The sequence below is a fragment of the Hypanus sabinus genome, chromosome 1 (assembly GCF_030144855.1).
Source record: "Hypanus sabinus isolate sHypSab1 chromosome 1, sHypSab1.hap1, whole genome shotgun sequence".
Taxonomy (NCBI): Eukaryota; Metazoa; Chordata; class Chondrichthyes; order Myliobatiformes; family Dasyatidae; genus Hypanus; species Hypanus sabinus.
Window position 1 is genome coordinate 110,859,286 of NC_082706.1, and position 26,645 is coordinate 110,885,930.

Consider the following 26,645-nt stretch of genomic DNA (forward strand, 5'->3'; position numbering starts at 1 on the left):
AACCCTGATTTCAGGCTTGATCCAAAGTTAAACACAGACTATGAAATTCAGTGGTAAAACTAAAGTGAAATCTTTGATCTTAAGGCAGTTTCAACCAAGTGCAACAATAAGAAGCCCTAATAAATCTGGTTAGGGAGGATTAATGGTGGCTTGAGTCATACTTGGAAGAGTCCGGGGTCTTAAAACCAATCATATCAACAGTTTTTCTTCAGGGCCCCCAAATTGGCATAAATAATTCCAGCTGATTCATCAATTATATTCTATTAGAAAGCCAGAAATGTGTTTGGTTGCTAATGTTTATTCATTCAGAATTCATTTGAAAATTTACCAGTGCATGTTCATTTACATCAAGAGTTCAAAATATACAGGCAGATTGCTGGGCAAGTATCATTCATGCCAGATAAGTGTCTGAAGATAACTGTTTCCAACAAGAAAGAAAATAAACTCCTCCCCACTATGTTTAAGGTCAGTGTTAGGCAAAACACGTGAAATCCAAACCTCTTGAGAAGGTCAGAAGCTGGGCATTGTGTGTAACTAATTCATCACCACATACACTAAACACACAGAGTGCATTAGTACACACTAGAGGTTCCGTAGTGCTGAAAATCCAAAGGAACACACACAAAATACTGGAGGAGTTCAACATGTCAGGCAGCACCTATGGAAAGAAATAAAGAGTCAACGTTTTGGATCAAAAACCTTCATCAGGCATAGAAAGGAAGGAGAAAGAAGCCGGAATGAGAAGGTAGGGAAAGAGAGAAGGAGTACAAGCTGGAAGGTGATAGGTGAAGAGAGGTGATGGGCGAGGGAGGTGGGTGGGGAGGGGTGGGTTTGGAGATGAAGTGAGAATCTGGGAGGTGATAGGTGGAAAAGGTAAAGGGCTGAAGAAGAAGGAATCTGATAAGAGAGGAGAGTAGATCATGGGAAAAAGGGAAGGAGGAGGAGCACCTAAAGGAGACCTGATAGGCAGGAGAAGAGAAGAGAAAGGATAAGAGGGATAAGAGCAGATTAATGTGTAATTTTTCAAGTGGTAGAACATCCAAGGAGCTTCATAGGTGCACTATTAAGCATAGAATTCATTGAGCCATTCAAGGAATTACAATTTTAGCACAAATTGTCTTGGTCAAAACCCTAATTTTTAACATCTTAAAAGCACAATTTTTGAGCCAGATTATAGCATCTGCAGTCTCTTTTGTCTCCTAACTTTTATATAGTGTTTATATCGTGTTAATGAAATTAGAAAGGTTGTGAGGTTTAGTAAAGGCACTTCCGAGCATAGAGCTATTTCAGGGAGCAGTTAATGGCTAGCTATCACATAGCTGTTTGTCTGTCGGGTAAGGATAGAAGATTTCCTTTATGGCAAGAACGTTAGTAAAATGTTGGGTTTTAAAATTTCAATTATTGTACTGTGACCTTTTCACTGCTTGTGTATTTTAAAGTCTAAATTAACTGATCAACTGAATTTAAATTTCCAGCTGCCATGGTAGGACTTGAATTGTAAGCTTCAGATGTAGGGAACCTTTAGATGGCATCCTAAAGTACAGGAGATATAAGACAATGGTGTCTTGGCAAAATCAGTGTCTTGACTTGACCGTAAAATCCTCTAAATCAATTGGCAGGACAGACAAATCTATATCAATGTCCTTTCTCCCGTAGACCAGTCTTCCCTGCATTGAGTTTCTGATTATGCTTAAATAGCTCAAGTCTGTAGACTAATGCATTTATACTCCTGTCTCCAGACTTCTGTAACAGATGATTTAGTTCAGGCCAAGAGGACAGAGAAATGGCATCAAAAGCATTCCCAAAGTCACACTGAAAGCATATAACAATCACACTCATTCATGGACTTCTCTAGGTTGTGGATACTCACCATGGAGAAGGCCATATGGGAAGGCACAGAACAGTGCATGGAGACCAATTCCAAAGTGTAGAAGCAGCACTCAGCATCTAAAACATCCCGCCCAGCTGCGCCATCAAACACCACCTACTCTCACTGTGGCAGAATCTGCAATTTTCTCTTTCAGTGTCTCCGAACCATAGAAACAAACGATCCTTTACTCTGACAGAAGAGTAAAGAATAACTGGTTTCTGTGGCTCGTCTCTCTCCTCTGAGAGAAGAGCCAAAGTACAGGTCCACAATCCCTTATCTGAAATTCTGAAATCCAAAAAGCTCCGAAAACCGAACTTTTTTGCCAACAGCTGATGTCACTCAGGTGTGACGTGGCAGTACTAGCAGAGGCCGCCAGACTTCAGCTGAGACTCAGCGCTCGTACTGGTTACACGCGCGTTTGTTGTTCGCTGATATTTTGTTTTCACTGTTGAATTTGTGTTTAATTTCACTGTGACAATGTCCAAAAGAGCTGCAGATATCCCTATGGGTAACAATGAGAAAAAGAGAAGGAAGCATCTATCATTATCAATAACGTAGAAAGTGGAGTTATTGCAGAAGCTTGAACATGGTTTGTCTGCACAGCGTCTTACTGAAGAATATGGTGTTGGAACTAACACTGTATATGATTTAGAGAAGCAGAAAGACAAGTTACTGAAGTTTTATAATGACAGTGACATTTATTCCAATAAGTCATTTACCATGTGTTTGATTCGGTTCGTTTGAAGCTGTATACTTTTATGTTTTATTGAATGTTTTTGTTGGAAATAATTTTTTTCTTGTCATTATTCCCTAAACAATACAATATAACAACTATTTACATAGCATTTACATTGTATTAGGTATTATAAGTAATCCAGAGATGACTTAAAGTATACGGGAGGATGTGCATAGGTCTGGAGCTCCGCCAGATCCTAAAGTCCAGCCGCACTGAGACAGGTTAAATAAGGGACTTGAGCATACGTGTTTTTTGGTATCCATTAGGGGAGTGGGGAGGTCCCAGAACAAATAAGGAGGGATTCTGAAATTCAAATAATTGTGAATTCCGAAATGCAATTGGACCCAAGGATTTCGGATAAGGGATTGTGGACTTGTATTACTAAGCTATCATTCTTAGTGCAAAATTATGGTGATCCAGCAGTTTAATTGTTATATTTATGACATGATATTTTTACTTCCTATTTCTCCCAAAACATTTACTGTTTTCCTAATGTATTTATTTATTGAGATACAAAGTGAAACAGGCTCTTCTGGCCCTTCAGCTGTGCTGCCCAGCAACCCTCACATTAATCTGAGAATTCCTTTGCTCAAATTGCTTTGGTGATATCAATGCATCTTAGATTACTTATCTAATAAGCTGCTAAGCTCTATGTTAAAAGTTCCCAATTCTTGCAGTATTGTTCAGTCAATATTGTTTACTTCATGATCTTGGGAATATATAAAATATGGAAATACTCTGATTAGCAAAGTCTGGAAAAAATTAATATTTTACATGTTTGTAGACAAAGAAGAGTGATAAAAACCCTGCTCATCTGGTACCTATAACTTATGGTTAAAACATATCTGGACTAAAAATTAACAATCTATGCAGATACACAATTTTTGTTTCTAACGAGTTGTGCTTTCTAAGACACATTTCAAATTTCTAATGAGGAAAGCTTCTGCTGGCAGTGAGCTAGTCAATTGAAAACTATTGTCATTTTCAACAGAACAGTTGCATTCTTGATTGCCTCTCAATGTTCGTTGCTTGAAAATATAGATGAAGTTAAATACTAATAGACATTTACTTGACAGAAAAAAAAGGCTTGTGTAATCGAGAACACAAGGTAACAGACCTTCATGACAGAACATCATCTGGTAGGGATTGGCAGAGTGCCTTAAAGAACCAGCCACCATAGTGCAGCTGACAGATGCTCACAAGCTATTGCGGGATTTTAACCTTCAGCTGCTTCATAACCACGTCTCCGACAACAGACTGCAGTCATTCAACAACACAGTAAAATAGATCAGACACAGAGGGTCAGATACACAGTTGCATCTGAACCTAACACATTACATAGGCGGCTGAATCCAACCCTACACCTCCCACTGCTAGTTACATTACACAGGGAGAGAAAAGGCATACCAGTCTTGAATGTGAACTATTGACCAGAAAGCATTTCTCAAACAGAAGAAAAATGATAGGTGCAATAGTAAGGTGAACATAGATTAGAATTTTATAAGTAAGAAACTGTATCATTATACATGGATGTGAAGCTGTGGAAGGTTGTAGGGAAGGAAACTGGCCATTTTAACCTCATCATGGTGGTGGTACTTAATTTACATCTGAAGTAGTAGAGCAAACCACCCAGTTGTGTCAAGTTGCTACCAGAGATAAGAGATGCAGAGCAATTAGGGGAGCCTTTGAAAAATCAAAAAAGAATTTGGAAGGGAAAGGAAATAAGTGAGAATGATAATTTTAGCTATTAAGAATTGTATTTTATTTCCACCTCAGATAAGATCAAATGGCTTAATTTAGTCTCCATTACTAGGTAAGTGCTTATTTAAACTAAAATTCACTGCACACCAAAGTAAGTCAATTGTATGAAACTTTAAATCGTTATAAATACACAGACTGAAAACAATCTGAGGTTCTAGGGGAGGTGTGTCAGCGGTCATCGGTCTACACATCAAAATTCTGCCGAAGCAAGGCCAGGACTTACTGATGGTCAAAATGCATTCTATTTTGTATGTTGGGTCATTTTGAACTGCTGATGAAAGACTATCAGATCAACTCAGTTGCCTGGCTTGGACTGAGCACCAAACTGGGGAGCCATGGGGTCAAACCTAGGTTATGCTGATTCTGATTTGTGGTTTAGATTGGGACCTTAGGTGAGGACAGGTATGCAGATCAGAAGTCAGAAGTTGAACCAGTGGCAGCAACAGGGGATTAGTGGGTTGAATTGAGGTGATGGTGGAATTGGGGCATGAGTCCCAGGGTTTGAGGTAGCATTCCTACCATGGGACATGCAATGTCCAGACAAAATGAGAGGAGTAATGGAACCTATTTGATGGGAGCTCCTAACTCCAAAATGGGAAAAATGCTGTTAAAACGTTATTCTGAGTGTGCTTGATGACAAGAGAACCTCAGAACCAGGTGAATTCATTACCTGGGCCACTCTCTAAGGCATATTACACAGGAAAATCATTTCATTGTATGTGAGTTGCTCACATAAATCAAGTACATTGGAGACATAAGAGATTGCAGCAACACAAAGGAACCTGGTGGGTGAATCAGCACCTGTGAGAGGAAAGGAATTGTTGACATTTCATGTTGAAACACTGCCTCGGGAGTGCCTGGTTGAATTTCTAGACTGGTGCAATTTATATATGACATTGAATAGTACAGCCCTTGGGCTCACCATGTCTGCATTGGACACAATGTTAAACTAAACCTAATTCCTTCTGCCTGCACATGATCCATATCCCTCCATTCCCTGTATATTTATATATCTATCTAAAAGCCTCCTAAGCACCACTATTGTTTCCACCATTACTGTTGTGACTGATCTAAATCACCAGAGAGACAGTGAAGCTGATGACATAAAGGTCTTTATTCATCACACAAGCAGACATTCTTCTGGAGAAACACCCAATAGAGTTGTCCAAACTTAAAGTACATCATATTTTTATACCCTTAAGATCAAAGGTAACTGCAAGTGATTCAATATAATGTCAAATAAAACTTGGGTTAGACTTTGACTTTGTGGGAGAAGCCAGAGGGTTGTCTCTCTGATTGGGGACCTGTGACTAGTGGAGTGTCGCAGGGATCGGAGCTGGGTCCTTTGTTGTTTGTCATTTATATCAATGATCTGGATGATAGTGTGGTTAAATGGATCAGCAAATTTGCGGGTGACACCAAGATTGGGGGTATAGTGGGCAGTGAAAAAGGCTATCAGGGCTTGCAGTGGGATCTGCATCAGCTGGAGAAATAGGCTGAAAGATGGTAGATGGAATTTAACGCAGACATATGTGAAGTTTTGCAGTTTAGTAGGATCAACAAAGGTACGTCTTACACAATGAACGGTAGGGCACTGAGGAGTTTGGTAGAGCAAAGGGCTCTGGGAGTACAGGTACATAATTCATTGAAAGTGCCATCACAGGTAGACAGGGGCATTAAGAAAGCTTTTGGTGTGTTGGCCTTCATGAATCAATGCATTGAGTACAGAAGATGGGATGTTATGTTGAAATTGCATAAGATGTTGGTGAGGCCTAATTTGGAGTATTGTGTGCAAGTTTGGTCACCTACATACCCGAAAGATATAGACAAGGTTCAAAGGTTCATTTATTATCAAAGCGTGTATCCATAATCAACTTGGAATTTGTATTCTCCAGATGCCCACAAAACCAAGAAAGAATATGAGAGTCATTCAGAGAGAAACATCAAACCCACCCCCTCCATACAAAGACCATCAGCATCCCGGTCATCAATCCCCCTCAAAACACCTCTCCTCACCCCCACACAAAATGAAATGGGAACATTGACAACCAAAAAACAACCCCTCCCCTGCACAAAAAACTGAACAGAATACATCAGAACATCAAACACCCGGCCCTCACACAACAAAACGGAAAAGGAACAGGCATTTAAAAAAACCACAGAATATAAAAAACCATCAGCGTGAAAAACTCCACAGTCCATGAATGCAACAGTCAATTCCATAAACACAGAACCATGATACCATCCTACGATATCACCGACATTCTTCGAAACAGAGGGACACCACATGAGGCAGAGAGGCCTACCTGTCTGCCACAGTGAGCCACACAGTGATAGGCCACTCACAGAATCCTTCTCCGCCAACGATCAACAAGCAGGCAGTTGACGCTGAAGCTTTTGCTTGCTTGTGCTTTCGCCTCGATGCCTCAATCTGCCTCTTTGCTTTAATCAGCTATTAATGGGTGCTTAAATGGTAAAATGGAGTCAAGCATCAGCTGGCATCCCATCTCAAAGTTTTTTCCCCATTGAGGCCAACCGAGTACGCACTCACTTCCCGGTATCTTCTCGGAGACAGCAAAGTGCTGGATCACTCAAATGTTCCCTACATGTAAATCGCAGGCTCTAACTCTAATAGTCCCAGAAACACATTTAAAGTGAAAAACAGAAATAAAAGAAGTTAAAAGGATATTTTTGTGAACTGTCTGAATGATGTCAACTGAGGGAGCAGTGTACATTGTACGCTGATGCCATCTTGAGTGATTGGAAGTCTGAAAGAGTATAGAGAAAATTTACAAGGATGTTGCTGGGTCTGGAGGACCTGAGTTATGAGGAAAGGCTGAATAAGTTAGAACTGTATTCTTTAGAATGTAGGAGATTGAGAGAACATTTGCTAGAAGTATACAAAATTAAGACGGGGTTCTGTCCATCATCAAGGCGCACCACCATCTAGGCCACGTTCTCTTCTCATTACTGCTAAGGAAGGAGGTACAAGAGCTTCATGTCCCACACCACTAGGTTCAGGAACAGTTATTACCCTACAACACAAGGTCCCTGAACCGGCATAGATTACTTCAGTTGCCTCAGCTCTGAGCTGATTCCACAACCTACAGACTCACTTCGAAGGACACTACAACTCAAGTTCTCAGAATTATTTATTTACTTATTTGCGCAATTTGTTTTTTTTTTGCACTTTAGTTGTTTGTCAATCTTTGTGTGTAGGTTTTATGCAGTGCGTCCAGGTTTTATTTAGGCAGGAGCTAATTCTAGCCATGAACAGCCTCTCAAAACACATCGTCAGTGGATGTGAGTGCTACTGGGTGATAGTCATTGAGGCAACTGACCATACTCTTCTTGGGTATCGGTATGAGCGATGCCCTGTAGAAGCAGTTGGGAACCTCTGACTGTGGTAGTGAAAGACTGAAGGTGTCCATGAACATGCTAACCAGTCGGTTAGCACAGAATGTCTATGCTCTGCCAGGCACACCGTTGTGGCCTAATGTCATGCAAGGGTTCACTCTCTGGAAGGGTGTTCTATAATTGGCCTCCAAGACAGAAAATACAGAATTACTGGACCCTGCAGGGATTCACACAGCTATAGCTTTTCCCCCTTTGAAAGAATGCATAAAAGGCATTAAACTCATCGGGAAGAGAAGCATCATAGCCATTTATGAAGTTAGGTTGGTCTTCTAGCTGATGTGCAACAGTTTGTGTCTCGAACTTCACTTGGAATTTCCTTTTTTTCTCTCTCACAATAGTCTTCTGTGAGTGCTGACGTTTGTGTGAGTCCAAAGAACGTTCACGAAAATGATTCCCAGAAATGGGGTGGAATCGAGTGTGCCTCAATCTCACGAGTTTGGTGGGGCTGGAGGTCGTCTTCCTTTGACTTACACAGCCAAGGAAACCAGGGTGTTTCACCTGTATGAAATCAATGTAGTATATGGCAACATATGTGTACTTTAATAATAAATTTACATTGAACTTTGAACTCTGAGCAACCAATCTGCAAAGAAAGACAAACTGTACAAATGTCTTATCTTTTGTTGCAGCACACTTCCAGCAGCTTCAACTGTTCCCCCGTATCCATCTGTCTGTTCCAAGGGGTTCAGCTTTAGGAAGGAGTGTTTTAGGTCTGTGGATATTCGGTGGGTTAGAGCACACACCTCCAAGCAAATCCATTGGTCTTCCGTTAGTTAGTCTAAATAAGCACCAGATGTTTCCCAATCACAGTTTGCTTTCACCTTAAATCATTCCCCTCCTTTGTGATGAATGAATCGTTGAGAAGGATGTTGGTAAAGGGGGGGAGTGAGTTAAGGAGAAAAGTTTGGGGGGTCTCATGAAAGGGAAAGTGCTGAGAGGGAGTAGATGGATAAAGAGAAGGGAGAAAAGAGGGACAGAAGTGATTAAAAGAGGCAGTTAGGTAAAGTGGAAATGGAGGAGGAATGGCAAAGAAGGCAAACAGTGGGATTGAGGAAGAGGATATAGATAAACATCACGTACAAACAAGCTGGAGGAACTCAGCAGGTCGGGCAGCAGCCGTGGAAATGAACAGTCGACGTTTCGGGTCGAGACAAAGGGTGTGTGTGTGTGTGTGTGTGTGTGTGTGTCCTTCACCCTGAGGATCTGTATGATAAGGAGAGGGACATTCTGACCTTTGCAAATGGATGCAAATATCTGCAAGGGTACAGAATTTAAATGCAACGTAAAGACTGTGGTTGTGCTTGTGTTTCTGGGATCAGTTTTGAGGCAACAATTGTAGTTTTCACATGAAAGCAGCATAGGATGCATTTGTGTGAAAGAGATAAGATCAGCACAGGAAACAGAAGCACTCTCTCTTTCGCAGGGTAGAGCTGTGACTTTTAATCCTTTGAACATCTCTGGCACACTTCTGCACAATGTTTTTTGTTTCATGAGTTACAGATTAATCCTGATCATTTACTGCTCTTTCCTGCCCAGTGTCTCCAAAGAGAACTGATGTGTTTTATTGTGGGGAATTTTATTTTATTTTGCAACGAATGGAGTTGAGAGATGAGCTAAATATAAAGTTGCACAATTTGGCAGCTCCATTATTTTGGGCAGGATGCAAACATACCCCTCCTCTCCCCCACAAAAGGCCAGCAAACTCCTAGAAAGTTAAAGGGAATTGGCGATGGGAGCTGTTAGGGCAAGGTTCAGCCACAATTTTCACTGCAGTTGAAAGCTTTCCAAATCTAAGGGGCGAACATTGACTGAGTCATCTCTCTGAAGTTAGTTTAAGGCTTAATTTAGATGGAAAAAAGCTGGTGTTTCACTTCAGTTTACTGTCAGTGACAGGCCAAGAACTCAGCTAGTTCCTGAAGACTGTGCTGAGGGCATATCTGGTATGTGTCTTTATACTGCAATTCTAAAACATTCTAATGCAATTGCAATTGTGTGCTTTTAAATATTATAATGTGGGAAACATAACAGCCAGCTCGTGCAGATAAAAAACATCCATAAGCAGCTTTGACTGAGATAAACAACTTTTAATGTTTGATAATATTCATTTGAAGGAGAGATGTTAGCAATTACTGGGACAATCATCTTACCATTTCAGAAAGAGGGCTGAGGATCCCTTTAGAACCATACGTGAAAGTAAATGGAGGGGCTCTGCATGGTTACAGACCAACTAAAATGGTTTTAATATTGCTGTCAGTTGGACTGACCAGAATCATTGGGGCGTGGGTAATCCAGTCTATCGCATTGCAAATGAGTCACGGAGTAAACACAACACACACAAACTGTTGTGGGAACTCAGAAGCCTAGACAGTACCTACGGAGGCAGATAAGTAGCACAAGCTGACAGGTAATTGGTGAGCCCTGGTTGGGGAGAGGTAGGTGGGTGGGGTGGGGTGGTGAAGAGGGGTGACAAAGTGAAGTGCTGGGAGCAATTAAGTGGCAAAAGTAAAGGACTGAAGAAGAAGGAATTTGACAGGAGAGGAGAGTGGACCATGGGAGAAAGGGAAGCAGAGACACCAGAGAGAGGTGATAGGCAGGAGTGACGAGAAGGGGCAGGAATAGTGGAGAGCTCCCTCTGTTTACTTTCACACACAGTTCTAAATGGCTGCTTGGAGAATGAAGAATGGGGCAGGGAAGATCTCAAGTCAAGTCACTTTTTATTGTCATTTCGACCATAACTGTTGGTACGGTGCACAGTAAAAATGAGACAATGTTTTTCAGGACCATGGTGCTACATAAAACAGTACAAAAGCTAAACTGAGCTATGTAAAAACAACCCGGAGAAACTATACTAGACTTATCCAGTTCTGCATAAAGTGCACAAAACAGTGCAGGCATTACAATAAATAATAACAAAACAATAGGCACAGTAGAGGGCAGTAAGTTGGTGTCAGTCCAGACTCTGGGTATTGAGGAGTCTGATGGTTTGGGGGAAGAAACTGTTACATAGTCTGGTCATGAGAGCCCGAATGCTTCGGTGCCTTTTCCCAGACGGCAGGAGGGAGAAGAGTTTGTATGAGGGGTGGGTGGGGTCCTTCATAATGCTGTTTGCTTTACAGATGCAGCGTGTAGTGTACATGTCCGTGATGGCGGGAAGAGAGACCCCGATGATCTTCTCAGCTGACCTCACTATCCGCTGCAGGGTCTTGTGATCCAAGATGGTGCAATTTCCGAACCAGGCAGTGATGCAGCTGCTCAGGATGCTCTCAATACAACCCATGTAGAATGTGATGAGGATGGGGGGTGGGAGATGGACTTTCCTCAGCCTTCGCAGAAAGTAGAGACGCTGCTGGGCTTTCTTTGATATGGAGCTGGTGTTGAGGGACCAGGTGAGATTCTCCGCCCTATTGAATATTGGAAGACCTTTATAGAGTGGATGTTTCCTATACAGGGGGAGTCTAGGACTATAAGGCACACCCTCAGAGTACAAGGACATCACTTTATAACAGTGATGAAGAAGGTGCAGTATGCAGAATGTGCTGGAGGAACTCAGCAGGTCAGGTAGCATCTAGAGATGGGAACAAACAGTTGAGATTTCAGGCTGAGACCCTTCGCCAGGACTGGGTAAATGGTCCTGATGAAGGGTCTCGGCCTAAAGCATCATCTGTTTATTCCCATCCATAGACACTGGCTGACCTGCTGAGTTTCTCCAGCACATTATGTGTAATATTCTAGATTTCCAGCTTCTGCGATACCTATTGTATCAGAGATGTGGAAGAATTTCTTTAGCCAGGGGATGGTGAATCTGTAGAATTGTTAGGTGTGTTCAGGAAGGTTTCCTGATACAATATGTAGATAAGTCTACAAGAGGAGAGACTGTACTTGATCTGGCATTTGGAAATGAACCTGGTCAGGTGTCAGGTCTCTCAATGTGAGAGCATTTTGGAGATAGTGATCACAATTCTATCTCCTTTACCATAGCATTGGAGAGGGACAGGAACAGACAAGTTAGGGAAACGTTTAATTGGAATAAGTGGAAATATGAGGCTATCAGCCAGGAACTTGAAAGCATAAATTGGAAACAGATGTTCTCAGGGAAACATACAGAAGAAATGTGGAAATTGTTCAGGGGATATTTGCGTGGGGTTCTACTTAGATACATTCCAATGAGACAGGGGAAGGATGGTAGGGTACAGGAACAGTGGTGTACAAAGGCTGCTGTAAATCTAGTCAAGAAGAAAAGAAGAGCTTACGAAAGGTTCAAAAAACTAGATAATGATAGAGATCTAGAAGATTATAAGGCTAGCAGGAAGGAGCCTAAGAATAAAATCAGGAGAGCCAGAAGTGGCCATGAAAAGGCCTTGGCAGATAGGATTAAGGAAAACCCCAAGGCATTCTATAAATATGTGAAGAGCAAGTGGATAAGATGTGAGAGAATAGGACCAATCAAATGTGACAGTGGAAAAATGTGTATGGAACCAGAGGAAATGGCAGAGGTACTTAATGAATACTTTGCTTCAGTATTCACTATGGAAAAGGATCTTGGCGATTGTAGGGATGACTTACAGTGGACTGAAAAGCTGGAGCATGTAGATATTAAGGAAGAAGATGTGCTGGAGCTTTTGGAAATCATCAAGTTGGATAAGTCACTGGGACCAGATGGGAAGTACCCCATGCTACTGTGGGAAGCAAGGGAGGAGATTGCTGAGCCAGAAGATATGAGGACAGAAGAGGTTCTGGAGTGTAGAGTCGTAGATGTAGTGTATATGGATTTCAGCAAAGCATTTGATAAGGTACCCCATGCAAGGCTTATTGAGAAAGTAAGGAGGCATGGGATCCAAGGACCCCACTTAGAGTACCATGCATAATTCTGGTCACCTCACTATAAGAAGGACGTAGAAACCATAGAAAGGCTGAAGAGGAGGTTTACAAGGATGTAGCCTGGATTGGGGAGCATGCGTTATGAGAATAGGTTGAGTGAACTCGGCCTTTTCTCCTTGGAGCGATGGAGGATGAGAGATGACCTGATAGATTGCTTTGTGGATCCAGAACTGGCTTGCCCACTGAAGGCAAAGAGTTGTTGTAGATGGGTCATATTCTGCATGGAAGCCGGTGACCAGTGGTGCACCTCAGGGATATGTTCTGGGACCCCCTACCCTTTGTGATTTTTATAAATGACCTGGATGAGGAAGTGGATGGATGGGTTGGCAAATTTGCTGATGGCACAAAGGTTGGGATTGTTGTGGATAGTGTGGAGGGCTGACAGAAGTTACAGTGGGACATTGATAGGATGCAAAACTGGGCTGAAAAGTGGCAGATGGAGTTCAACCCAGAGAAGAATGAGGTGATTCATTTTGGCAGGTCAAATACGATGGCAGAATATAGCACTAATGGCAAGATTCTTGGTGATGTGGAGGATCAGAAGGATCTTGGGGTCCGAGTCCATAGGATACTCAAAGCTGGTACGCAGGTTGACTCTGTGGTTAAGAAGGCATACAGTGCATTGAACTTCATCAATCGTGGGACTGAGTTTAAGAGCTGAGAGGTAATGTTGCAGCTTTATAGGACCCTAGTCAGACCCCACTTGGAGTACTGTGCTCAATTCTGGTCGCCTCTCTATAGGATGGACGTGGAAACCATAGAAAGGGTGCAGAGGAGATTTACGAGGATGTTGCCTGGATTGGGGAGCTTGCCTTATGAGAATAGGTTGAGTGAACTCAGCCTTTTCTTCTTGGAGCAATGGAGGATGAGAGGTGACCTGATAGAGGTGTACAAGATAACGAGAAGCATTGATCGTGTGGATAGTCAGAGGCTTTTTCCCAGGGCTGAAATGGCTAGCATGAGAGGGTATAGTTTTAAGGTGCTTGGAAGTAGGTACAGAGGAGATGTCAAGGGTAAATTTTTTACGCAGAGAGTGGTGAGTACATGGAATGGGCTACAAAAAGGCGGTGGTGGAGGCAAAAAAAAAGATAGGGTCTTATAAAAGACTCCTGGATGGATACGTGGAGCTTAGAAAAATAGAGGGCTATGGGTAAGCCTAGGTAGTTCTAAGGTAGGGACATGTTTGGCACAGCTTTTTGGGCTGAAGGGCCTGTATTGTGCTGTAGGTTTTCTATGTTTCAATGTTTCTATGTTAATTCATTGCCACAGAAGGCGATGGAAGCTAAGTCATTGGATATATTTAAATTGGAGGTTGATAGGTTCTTAATTATTAAGGTTATGAAAGGCTATGGGGAGAAGGCAGGAGGATGGGTTGAGAGGAATAATAAATCATCCATGATAGAATGGCAGAGCAAACTCAATAGGCTGAATGGCCTAATTCTGCTCCTATGTCTTATGATCTTATGGTAAGAAGGGAAACAAAATGGAAGAAGAGAGGAAACAGGGAGATACCCTCATAATGAACAGAACAATAGAAACGGTAGTTGACATAACAATGTCTTTTTCAACGAACTCAGGATGTGGGTGGACACACTGCCTATTTTCAGTTGCTAAGGGAAGGTGGTGATTGTTGCTGCACCAAAGTATCTTGGGACATTCAAAAGATAAAATATCTGATGATAATGCCGTCAAACAGCAGAATACAAGTGCAAATGTTGGCATTCAAATATCTGGGTTGTGTACATTCCAAGTGCATTGTTGCTGATAGTGCGGAATCTTCTCCATTGTTTGAAGAAGTCTGATGCTCCATCAAAGGATGTTTGTTATAAACCAGTTGGCTACCTGAACGCTTAAAATATGATCAAACAGGATTCCTCTGTGCTGGAATTTAAACATAAATGTACTGGAAAGGCAATAAACCTGGTCAGGTGACAGATACATTGTCATTGTTGTTAAAGATTTATTAAACTTAGGGATTATCACTAAATCTGAATTTAAACCCCAGATATGATGGTTGAAATTAAATTTACATTTCTGGATAGGTCATTCACAGTGGTTACCGGGTTCAGCACGTTAAACATTTCACTACCGTCCAACCTCAAAAAAGCTGAAGTTGACAGCTTTCAGGTGGAAGTCAGAAAGATCACTGGAGGAATGACTTGCATGGAGGAGGATAGCTATGGTTTCTGGACATCAACCATTCTTGCCGAGGATAGAGCTGCATGATTTCTTTAGGAAGACATAATAAGCTTAATTATTATCACTGCTTCATCAATTCTGTCATAAAGTCAGAAATTGGGAGGTTTGATGATGATTGTATAATATTTAATTCCATTTGCAACTTCTCAACAAGCAGTCCATGCCTTTATGCAGCAGGACCTACACAACATTCAAGCTTGAGCAGATAAGCAATTACTATCTCTAAAGCTGGAGTATATTCAAAGCAACACCGTTACCAAGTCCCCCACCATAAATGTCCTGTGAATTAACATTGAGCAGATTCTCAACCAGTCCAGCTGCAGAAATACCATAACCACAAGAGCCAGTTAGAGGCTATATATCCCGTGACAAGGGACTCAAATTCTGACACTGAAAAGTCTTTCCACCATCCACACGGTATAAATCAGAAGGGTGACAGGATACTCTCCACTGCTCAGGATGAGTGCAGCAACAACACCAAAAAAAAAACCCACCACCAAGCACATCTTTCCCTCGCCCTGACTTCCTGCTTTCCGCAGGGATCACGCCCTACACCACCCTCTTTTCCACTCGGTCCTCCCCACTGGCTTCCCTCCTGGCACTCATCCTCGCAAGGGGAAGAAGTGCTACACCTCCTCCCTCACTACCATTCACGGCCCCAAACAGTCCTTCCAGGTGAGGCAACACTTCACCTGTGAGTCTGATGGAGTCCGGTGCTCCCAGTGTGGCCTCCGGTATATTAGTGAGACCCAACTTGGATTGGGAGACTGTTTCACCAAATACCTGCGCTCTGTTCGCCAGAAAAAGTGGGATGTCCCAGTGGTCACCTGTTTGAATTCCACTTATCTTTCCCATTCCGATATATGTCCATCCATGGCCTCCTCTACTGTTGCAATGATGTCACACTCAGGTTGTCACACCCATTCCCATTTCCCTCTCTCACCTTATCTCCTTACCCTGTCCATCCCCTCCCTTTGGAGGAGCACCAGAGGCCTTTTCTTTCTTCCACGGCCTTCTGTCCTCTCCTATCAGATTTCCCCTTCTTCAGCCCTGTATCTTTTTCACCAATCAACTTCTCAGCTCTTTACTTCACCTCTCCCCCCACCCAGTTTCACCTAGCTCCTTGTGTTTCTTCCTCCCCTCCCCCACCTTCTAACTCTGACTCCTCATCAATTTTTCCCCAGTCCTGATGAAGAGTCTCGGCCCAAAATATCAACTATACTCTTTTCCATTGATGCTGCCTGGTCTGCTGAGTTCCTCCAGCATTTTGTGTGTGATTTTCTCATATTTGTGATTAAAAAAAACTGTACACCATCCAGTACAAAATATTGATTGATACAAAATATACAAAGTACTGAGTAAACTTATTATCGAATACACGTGTCACCATATGCAACACTGAGATTTGTTTTTTTGTGGGCATATTCAGCAAATCCAAGAACAATAATAGAATCAAGGAAAGACTGCACCCAACAGGATGGACAAGAAACCGTTGTGCTAAAGACAACAAAATATGCAAAAACAAAATAAGGAATGAAAGAATTATAATAAATAGGTAAGCAATAAGTAACAGGAATATGAAATGAAGAGTCCTTGAAAGTGAGTCCATAGTTTGAGGGATTGGTTCAATGACGAGGAAAGTGAAGTTATCCCACAGATTCAAGAGCCTAATGGTTAAAGGCTAATTACTGTTCTTGAACCTGGTGATGTGAGTCCTGAAGCATCTGTATCTTCTTCCTGATGGCAGAAGTGAGAAGATAGCATGGCCTGTACGGTGATTATCCTTGATGATGGATACTGCTTTCCAGCAACGGTACTGCCTGTAGATGCACTAAATGTGGGGAGGGCGTTACCCATGATGGACTGGGCTGTATCCACTACTTTTTGGAGGTTTTGACATTCAAGGGCATTGGTGTTTCCATACCAGGCTGTGATACAATCAGTCAATATACTCTCTACCACTACCTATTGAAGTTTGTCCCAGTTATAGTCATGCCAAATCTTCCCAAACTTCCAAGAAACTTGGGGCATTGCTATGCTTTCTTCCTTGTACTTATGTGCTGGCTCAGGAGAGGTCCTCTGAAATGATGATAAAGTCACTGACTCTCTCCTCCTCTCCTTCTGATGAGGACTGACTCATGGACTTCCAGTTTCCTCATCCTGAAGTCAATAAACAGCTCATTGGCCTTGTTGACATTGAGTAAAAGTTTCTTGTTATGGCACCACTCAGCCAGATTTTCAACCTCCCTCCTACATGATGATTTCTCACCACCTCTGATTCGGCCAGCAACAGTGGTGTCGTCAGCAAACTTGAATATGGCACTGGAGCTGTGCGTACCCACACAGTCATTGGTGTAAAGAGAGTAGAGCAGAAAGGAAACACACACCCTACGCTGAGGGAGATTGTGGAGGAGGTGTTGTGACCAATCCAAACTGACTTGGGTCTGCAAGTAAGGAATTCGAGGATCCAATTCCATAAGGAGGCATTGAGGCCAAGGTCTTGAGGCTTATTGATTAGTTTTAAGGGGATGATTATATTGACATAACTTGTTTCTCATGCTTCACAAAACATGAAAGAAAGTCACAAAGTCAATCTTGGAGCAATGCAATCAATCCCATTCCCTGTCGTATATTTCTGTAACCTATTCTCCCTCACATATGACCAGTCAAAGGCCTAAGTTTAAGTGTAACTAACCAAACAACCTTTGGGAAAGGGGATAAAACTGGAGCATCCACGAGATATTGCTATAGTCCCAGAGAGGGTATACAAACTCCACACAGATAGTTTATTCACCGGTAAATGCTGGTTCTCTTCTGTTGAGGTAGAGTGGCTGCAAAGTTTACTATAATTGAAAGAAATACTGCAGCTGTTCCCTATCTACCACATTTCTCTTTACCAGCTGTCACACCTCAAGGATCACACTCAAATTTATCTGTCACATTTCAAAAGAAAAATCAAAGAATCAGAGACAATTTGACCCATGGAATCATATTGATTGTAGGGTTGAAGGGGATTACCAAGATTTAGTGGGGCAATTCATGGAGAGATTTTAAACGAGGATGAACATTTTAAAATTAAAGCGTTGCAAGCTGGAAAGCTAATGAAAGACAGATCCCTCAACAGCAGTGCCTCTCTTAAAAAACACCCTCTGGTTGGGGTGTATTAAATTTTGTAAAATATTAGATGAAAGTCTGAACAGCTCTAAGTGACACTTTAACCCTTTGTGAGCTCACAGCATGTAAGGTGTCAAGGTGTCTGTATGAGTTAAACACAGGATTGCTACTGTCTAATGTTTGCTGATAGCAGCTGGAGTCTCTCCTGGCCTCAGGCACCAGCGGCATGAGAACAAAAGACCAATGAGCTTATCTATCTCTGCGTGTCTCCCAGTGCTTGTGGAACTCCTTTCAAAACGATGCTGAGTCATTGGCACGAGAACAAAAGATAAAGAGCTTGTCTGTCTCCATGTGTCTCTCTATGCTTGTGAAACTCCCTGTTTATTAGGATACCTTTCACTAGGTTCTTGGGACCTCATGTAGACTCAAGAATCATGATCGATCAGGGCCTAGGTCCCAGACCCAAGGTGGTTTCACGAATCAGAATTCTGTGTATCCCCGATCACACTGATAATCATATCCCCCTATGATGTCAATAATCAAGTGGAGACCAAGAATCATGAGCTCTAAATTCTTGGTAGCTTACGATAGAGTATTTTGTGTGGTTAATTTTTAATTTTATGATAGTAAATTAGGGTTAAGTTACTTAATTGTGCTTATACACTTATCACCACAACTCCTGGACACTCAGATAGTTTGGGTCATTTGGGTCTGATCAACCCAGGCCATTAAACTTAGTATTTATTTTGCATTCTTAAAATCTACACTGTATACAGCATTTCTGGTATTTTACCTTTATTATTCGTAGTGATATAAAAACAATCCCATGACACAAATTATTCCTTTCCTTACAATTTCACAAGGGCTCAAAGCGGATAATATCTTATCCATGCATCATGGATTCCCACTTCCCAGTTTTAAAGAAGCTCACCTTCCAAGACACAAGAGGAGGCCATTCAGCCCACCAGGTCGATGTTGGCTCCCAACAGAGCTGTTCAATTAGTTCCTCTTCCTAGTTTTCCCTGTTCCCTGCAACTCTCTCATGTGCTGAAAAACTACTTCTTAATTGTTTTGCACATTACTGCCCCCCTCACTGGACCCCCTGCAGTTTGCGTACCGACCCAACCGCTCAACAGACGATGCCATTGCCACCACCCTCCACCTGGCCCTAACCCACCTGGACAAAAAAGACACATACGTTCAGATGCTGTTCATAGACTTCAGTTCAACATTCAACACAATCATCTCTCAGAAACTGATTGGAAAGCTGAGCTTACTGGGCCTGAACACCTCCCTCTGCAAATGAATCCTAGACTTCCTGACTGGGAGACCTCAGTCAGTCCAGATCGGGAGCAGCATCTCCAACACCATCAGACTGAGCACGGGGGCTCCCCAGGGCTGTGTGCTCAGTCCACTGCTGTTCACTCTGCTGTCCCACGACTGTGTTGCAACACGCAGCTTGAACTACATCATCAAGTTCGCCGATGACACGACCGTGGTGGGTCTCATCAGCAAGAACAACGAGTCAGCTTACAGAGAGGAGCTGCAGTGGCTAACGGACTGGTGCAGAGCCAACAACTTGTCTCTTAATGTGAACAAAACAAAAGAGATCATTGTTGACTTCAGGAGGGCACGGAGTGACTGCTCCCCGCTGAATATTGACAGCTCCTCGGTAGAGATCGTGAAGAGCACCAAATTTCTCGGTGTTCACCTGGCAGAGAGACTCACCTGGTCCCTCAACACCAGCTCCATAGCAAAGAAAGCCCAGCAGCATCTCTACTTCCTGCGAAGACTGAGGAAAGTCCATCTCCCCCCCCCCCCCATCCTCATCACATTCTATAGGGGTTGTATTGAGAGCATCCTGAGCAGTTGCATCGCAGCCTGGTTCGGAAATTGCACCATCTCGGATCGCAAGACCCTGCAGCGGATAGTGAGGTCAGCTGAGAAGTTCGTCATGGTCTCTGTTCCTGCCATCATGGACATTTACACTACACGCTGCATCCACAAAGGAAACAGCATTATGAAGGACCCCATGCACCCCTCATAAATCTCTTCTCCCTCCTGCTGTCTGGGAAAAGGCTCCGAAGCATTTGGGCTCTCACGACCAGACTACGTAACAGTTTCTTCCCCCAAGCTATCAGATTTCTCAATACCCAGAGCCTGGACTGACACCTTGCCCTATTGTCCTGTTTATTATTTATTGTAATGCCTACACTGTTTTTGTGCACTTTATGTAGTCCAGTGTAGGTCTGTAGTCTAGTGTAGCTTTCTCTGTGTTGTTTATTTTTACGTAGTTCAGTCTAGTTTTTGTACTGTGTCATGTAACACCATGGTCCTGAAAAACATTGTCTCATTTTTACTATGTACTGTACCAGCAGTTACGGTCGAAATGACAAAAGTGACTTGTTATCCAGGTATGTAGGCTCTTAGTCAGGAGCAAATTACACAGCTGATTGACCGAACAGCATCCTTTCAGGACAGGAAGTAACAAAGGCATCTGCCAGAATGCTGCCACAAGGAGAATCTGCAAACTCCACACAGTCAGCGTCCAAGGTTAGGATCAAACTCTTGCCCCTGAGCATGAGGCAGCAATGCTAACTACTGCACCATTGTTACTTCCTGGTTATGTTTGCAGGCCTCCATGGCCTAAGAAATGAGATATTAGATTTTTGGGAACCATAGAAGAGAATCCATTTGTATAAATCCATTCCAGGAAACACCGGAGGTAGGGAGATCATTTCTCTCCACTGACTTTTTTATGAAGTAGGCTAAACAGGTAGTGCATTTATTTTCTGTAACATAATATTAGCTTTTAATGTTTTGTACTGTACTGTTGCTAAGCCGGCTGGTGGTGTAATGGCATCCTCAACAGATTTTGGGGTGAGTGGACCTGGGTTCAAATCTGGCCAGCTCCTTGCACACTTTCCATCCATGCTGGGTTGAGTGTCTAGCCAGCAACTCGGCCTAAAACAGACAAGCAGTAAAGAAAAAGCAAGATGGCCACCCAATGTGCCAGTGAGGTGCAGGAGCACATTATTATTACTTACTGGACTGTTGCCACAAAATCACATGTTTCATGACTTACAGTCAGTCTGAACTAACAAACATAATTCTGATTCTGAGTTGCTTCTTGCAGAACAGGGAAACTGAATGACCGCTCAAATGTTAGCAGAGGCTGTGGATTACCTGATCACATACTAGCTTTCAGACAGTGTAGTCTAGACAAGCCATCTCAAATCAAATGGGATGCCCATCAAATTGCCGTGCACCTTCTAGAAAGGTTGCCAGTGCAAGTTTTGGGCTGGCATGAGGGGGAGAGTAAGATGAATATGAGGTAATGCCTGATATCTGGAGTGTTGCTGGGATTAGGGCCTATGCAGTTTCAGAATATGAAGCAAACGCTCTGCAACAGATGCCATCTTTACACAACCCTGGACAGCAAAGATGAAATACATCAGGATGCCCTTTATCGATTACAGCTCAACATTTAATACCACCATCCTCTCAAAACTAATCAGTAAACTGGGCCTCAATACACCCTTATGCAGTTGGATCCTGGGCTTCCTCACTTGTAGACCTCAGTCAGTTCGGATTGGCAAAAACATCTCCTCCACTATCTCCATCAGCTCAGGAGCACCACAGAGATGTGTACTTATCTCCCTGCTCTACCCCATGACTCTGTGGCTAAGTACAGCTCCAATACCATATACAAGTTTGCTGATAACATCACTGTTGTGGGCTGTATCAAAGATGGTGATGAATCAGCATAGAGATTGAAAATTTGGCTGATTGGTGTAATAACAACCACCTCTCATTCAATGTCAATAAGACCAAGGAGCTGATAGTGAATTTCAGGAGAGGGAAACCTGAAGACTATGAGCCACAACACACCATTAATAATTTTCCTTTCGGTTAGTCCTGATGAAGGGTCCCAGCCCGAAACGTCGACAGCGCTTCTCCCTATAGATGCTGCCTAGCCTGCTGTGTTCTACCAGCATTTTGTGTGCGTTGTTGTTTGAATTTCCAGCATCTGCAGATTTCCTCGTGTTGACTATGAGCCACTACTCATTGGAGGATCAGAAGTGGAGAGAGTCAGTAATTTTAAATTCCTGAGTGTCGCTATCTCAGAGGACCTGTTCTGGATGCATCATATAAATGCAATTGCAAAGAAAGCATGACAGCATGTCTACTTCCTTAGGAATCCGCAGAGATTCAGCATGTCATCAAAAACTTGGCAAACTTCTATAGTTGTGTGGTGTCAAATATAGTGACTGGCTGGATTACGGCCTGGTATGGGAACGTCAATGCCTTTGAGTGGAAAATCCTACAAAAGGTAATGGATTTGGCCCAGTACATCACAGATAAAGCCCTCCCAACTATTGAGCACATCTCTATGAAACGTTTCTGTAGAAAAGCAGCATCCATTATCAAAAATCCTCAGCTCTCAGGCCATGCTCTTTTCTTACTGCTGTCATCAGGTCGAAGATACAAGTGCCTTAGGACTTGTACCACCAGGTCCAAGAACACTCATTATCTCTCAACCGTCAGGTTCTTGAACAAAAGCGGATAACTACACTCATTCTATTTCCGGTGTTCCCACAACCGATGGTCTCACTTTAAGGACTATTTATCTTGTTATTTCACACTCGTTACTTATTGCTATTTATTTATATTTGTATTTGCACCAGTTTGCTGTTCATTGATACTGTTTATAGTTACTGTTCTATAGATGTGCTGAGTATGCCCCTGGGAAAAAGAACCTCAGGGTTGTATGTAGTGACATGTATGTACTCTGCTAATAATTTTCACTTTGAACTTTGAACTGTGAACTTTTATTCATGTAGGATACATTCCCCTCCTGATAAAACAGCACAATGTACAATATACTGTAAGCATTCTTGCTATCGTTTATGTAAATTCTGCTTCCTGCATTTGTCTCATTTGGATGGAAAAAAAACTGCTGAAGTGGAAGTATTGATCATGAACAAGAAATATGTTAAACAGGAAATAGAAGAAGTACAAATATATTTGAGTGAATATTATAGGGAATAACCAAAATCTTAGGATTCTTAGGACTCTGGAAGAAGGTTGAAATAAACTGCATTTACAAGTTAAAATATTATTTATAGGGAATATAATAAAGTAACAAATCAGAACATATGTATGGAGGCAGAATTAACATAGAAAGGAAGATTAAAAGAAAATTAATGAATTTTGAATTGGTAATTTATTATATTCACATACAAAGGTACAGTGATAAACATGGCTTCTATTCAGATCATTTCACAGCATCAGTATGTTGTACTAGTACAAGGGAAAAATAACAACCAGAACACAAAATACGGTATTACTGTTACAGAAAAGCACAGTACGAGTATCCATTGAAGTGCATGGTTAAGACAATGTCGATTGCAAGGTCAAGAGTCCATTTTATCATGCAATAAGACTATTCAGGTGTCTCACAACAGTGGGATAGAAGCTGTCCTTGATTTGAAGATAAATAAATAATATTGCATTGAAATAAGAAAATACTCAAGGTAAGGTATACTCATGTGGAATGAAGTGTTTAATTTTGTGGAAGCCCAAGAGAAGAGCATGTAACCCTCTCACCAGGACTTGTACACCAAGTTGGCTAACTTTGCTAACAGCCATGTGACTCACCAGTGAGAGGCCACCTCTCATAAACAACGTCTGTCTGGGGTCAGTATGATTTGAGGTTGAACCAAACAGAAACTATAGGATATTCTGATTAAAAGAATCTTGATTTGAGCAATTGTTGTGTAAATACTGCCCAAACACAATTGTCAGCCCAGAAATGACAGATCGTACACCAGCATAAAATTATAAAGAAAGTGTATTTACCAATTTGCAACTTTATCAAACAGTTAACAGAGAAAGAAAACAAGATAAGAGGACCCGTTACAGTTGAACCAGTCTAAATGTGCACATAAACTTTGGAGCTCATTTCTGTATTAACTGAATGCATTGCTTTATTCACAGTGCTGAATTCTCATCACCAACCACAGGTAGAACTTCCCTTCCTGGTATCCACTGCCTTGCAAATCACACCTTGCAATCAGGTCTCCCCTTCAGATGGGATCCTCCAAGCATCTTTCCTGGTGCTCTTCTCTCTGCATCTCCCACCAAAAAGCTCCAAACCAGACTACTGTCCTTCAGATAACTCTTCCAGCACAGCTCCTGAGAATGTTCCACCTATCAAAGAGGAGGATAAACACTTTTTGAAGTACAGGCCATCCTTGGGTTAAGGGCAACTGACTTATGGACTGACAACTATCAGCTACGAGACCTGGGCCTCAGTATTTATATATTTACCTATATATAAATGAGCTTCCATAATATGATTAAATTCAGATGTCTGATGTTTGAACATACTTCTGTCCTTACAAACAGCTGAGCTAGTTTCTTTTCTTTTTTTAGAAATTGTACTTCCTTATCAGTCATGCATGTTTTTAGTGTCACTGATTGCAATATGTACAAAAATGGTTACCGTAGTGAGAGATTTTTATGAATTTTTTAACTAAAGGACAAAATTGACCTTTGGATGTGTCTGGAACCTGGCAATGGTGTGTATGTAAAACCAGCCAGTATTATTGTAAGTGGACAAAAGGAATTATTCAGATTCAAGATAAATTAATCATTAGCACCTGTTGGTGTGTATTTGTGAAATGGGATTCAAATCAGCACTAAGAGCTGGAAATTAGCCATGGATCACAAAGGTTGGACACACTATAGAGATTACAAATGAACTGAACTTTGGAAGCAGAGTGTAACATGCAGTTTATTATATGGTACTCTTAATTTTGTCATTCATGGAAAAGCCAGTGTATAATTATTACCTCATCTATACTTGACAAAGTGTTGGTGAATCTTTCTCAACCATGTCATGGTTGAGGGAAACTACTCCCACAATGCCATTAACAAAGAAGTTCCATAATTTTGACCCTACAGGAATGAAAGAACACATTTCCATCACAGCATGGAGGAAAAGCACTAACTGGCTGTGTTCTTGTGCGGGTTCTTTACATAGTCAGTCACTGATCTCAGAGGTGTAAAGGAAGGACGTGTTCTAACACAGCTGCAGTATATTGTAGTCATGGTACATTATTGGCAGACAGAATGATAGTTCCGGGTAATAAATTACAAATAGGGTTTTTTTTTTATTAAGTGCAATCGTGAACAATAGCCAGATCAGAAATGCTGATCAAGTCAACTAGTTACCAAAGAAAACACTGATAGGCCAATCAGATGGTTCACTGCTGCTCAGCGATAGAACACAAAAAAATCACATGTACAATTAAGAAACATTAAAAAAACAGAAATACTGGAGTCATGATGATCATGATGAAGTCTGCTGGAGAGAGACATTTATACACATGCTGTCCTCCGTAATTCAAAGAGATTGAAGGATAAGGTTACAGGGTGACAAAACGTGGCAGGAGCACTTGGAACTAAAAACTAATCCCTACTGGGAGAAAATAGCACCTGTTCTAGGGTACCAATATTTGGATTATATTTTTTGTGTGAATGTACTTTACTGTTATCTTATATGTGCCATATGCTTTATGCTGTGTATGACTGTTCATACTGTGTTTTGCACCTTGGCCCTAAAGTAACACTGTTTTGTTTGGCTGTATTCATGGGTATGTATGGTTGTATGAACTTGAACTATGAGTTATGAATAAAACTTGAACACTGAGCTATGAATAAAACAGATATCTTTGCCTTGGATGTTATTAGGCTTCCTAAGCATTAATGCTGTCATTCAGCTAAAAGTAATGAATCATCACCATAATTTGTTCCTTGTAGATGAAGAAGAGGATTTGGTGATTCAGCAGTGAATCATTCATACAAAATACTCAGCCTCTGAACAGTAAGTGCTACAACATCTATATGTAAGATGTTGATTTCAAGGATTTGGTGACAGTAACACTGTTGATTGTCATGACAAGCTGGTTAGGTCCTTACATTGTTGATGCAATAGGATATAGTAGGCTCCTTCATTATCTGAAGAGCAAATGGAAATGATCACTGTGTAGCCATGTCCAAATATCTGACTTGATTACAGAAGATTGTTGATGAACCAAGCTTCTAAAACTCTAGTGATTTTAGCGTACAGGAGGAGGCTGGAATGGGTCATTCATTTGGAAGTTCTAGAAGATAGTTGCAAATGCTTCAGCCTCATCTTCTTTGTATAAATACATCATTCAAAAATAAATTTACTAACAAAGTCCATATATGTCACCATACAGAACCCTGAGATTAATTTTACGGTGGGCACTCACAGTAAGTACAAAGAAACGTAACAGAATCAATGAAAAATCACACACAAGATAGACCAATAACCAATGTGCAAAATACAACTTAGTGTGCAAACACAAAATAAACAATAAAAAATATATAAGGAATAAATATCAAGAACATAAGATGAAGCAACCTTGAAAGTGAGTCCTCCAGTTCACTGTTAGGGTGAGTGAAGTTATTCCCTTTGGTTCAAGAGCCTGATGGTTGAGAGGTAAAAATGGTTCCTGAACCCGGTGCTGTGGGTTCTGAGGCTCCTGTACCTCCTTCCTGATGGCAAGAAGAGAGCACGGCCTGTATGGTAGTTGTCCTTGATGATGGATACTGCTTTCCTGTGATATCACTCCTCGT

General features: G+C 41.7%; 2 long non-coding RNA genes across 2 annotated transcripts in view; one reads left to right on the forward strand and one right to left on the reverse strand.

The window, feature by feature from the left end:
- Positions 1-291: 291 nt before the first annotated feature.
- The window catches only part of LOC132396689 (uncharacterized), a 43,702-nt gene continuing 17,348 nt past the window's right edge, over positions 292-26,645 (reverse strand). The window contains exon 3 of the long non-coding RNA XR_009513076.1: positions 292-658. This is a non-coding gene — a long non-coding RNA (uncharacterized LOC132396689). The remainder of the gene's footprint in view (positions 659-26,645) is intronic.
- LOC132396688 (uncharacterized) lies at positions 9,588-25,709 on the forward strand. The gene is made up of 2 exons (XR_009513073.1): positions 9,588-9,724; positions 23,976-25,709. It is a non-coding gene; the product is annotated as an uncharacterized LOC132396688 (long non-coding RNA).